This window comes from Anolis sagrei, chromosome 5 (assembly GCF_037176765.1).
Source record: "Anolis sagrei isolate rAnoSag1 chromosome 5, rAnoSag1.mat, whole genome shotgun sequence".
Classification (NCBI taxonomy): Eukaryota; Metazoa; Chordata; class Lepidosauria; order Squamata; family Dactyloidae; genus Anolis; species Anolis sagrei.
This window is the reverse complement of record NC_090025.1, coordinates 138720764-138721937: the sequence shown is the minus strand read 5'-3', so window position 1 is coordinate 138721937 and position 1174 is coordinate 138720764.

Below are 1174 nucleotides of genomic sequence, written 5' to 3'. Positions count from 1 at the left end.
TTGCATTGCCCTCATTTCTTTTCTTTAATTATTAGTTGGAAGTCATTTAGAGACAGAGAATATTTGGTAAACAGATTACGGATTTGTGAGCCGTTATCTTTAGTGCTTATAGCTATGCTAGAACAGTGACTTGTTCCTGTGCTATGTGTTAAGAGTAAAAAAAAGAACACTAAAAGCTATCATGGTGTAGTGGTTTGCACATTGGGTTATGACTCTGGAAAACAAGTTTCAAATCCCTGCTTGGTACTAGAAACCCAATGGTTAACTTTGGGCAAGTTGTATTTTCTCACCCCTAGAGGAGGGTAAAAACAAATCCCCTTTGAACAAATCTTGCCAAGAAAATCCTGTGATAGGGACATCATAAGTCGGAAATAGGTTGCTGTGAGTTTTCTGGGCCATATGACCATGTTCCAGAAGCATTCTTTCCTGACATTTCGCCCACATCTATGGCAGGCATCCTCAGAGGTGTGAGATCTGGTGGAAACTCGGGAAGTGGGGTTTATATATCTGTAGAATGTCCAGGGTGAGAGAAGGAACTTTTGTCTGCTTGAGGCAAGTTTGAATGTTGCAACTGGCCACCTTGATTAGTATTTAATGGTCTTGTAGCTTCAAAGCCTGGCTGATTGCTGCCAGGGGATCCTTTGTTGGGGATGTTAGCTGGTCCTGATTGTTTCTTGTCTGGAATTCCCCTGTTTTCTAGTGTTCCTCTTTAATTTACTGTCCTGACTTTAGAGTTGTTTTAATACAGGTAGCCAGATTTTGTTCATTTTCATAGTTTCCTCCTTTCTGTTTAAATTGTCTACATGCTTGTGGATTTCAGTGGCATCTCTGTGTAGTCTGACGTGGTGGTTGTTAGAGTGGTCCAGCATTTCTGTGTTCTGACATAATATGCTGTGTCCAGGTTGATTCATCAGGTGACTCTGCTATCGCTGACTTCTCAGGTTGAATTAGTCTGCAGTACCTTTCATGTTCCTTGATTCATGTCTGGGCAATGCTGCATTTGTTGGTCCCTATGTAGACTTGTCTACAGCTGCATGGTATACAGTAGACTCCTGCAGAGGTGAGAGGATCCATCTTGTCCTTTGCTGAATGTAGTATTTGTTGGATTTTCTTAGTGGATCTGTAGATAGTTTGTAAGTTGTGTTGGAGATGATTTGAAGGCACACAACAGTAT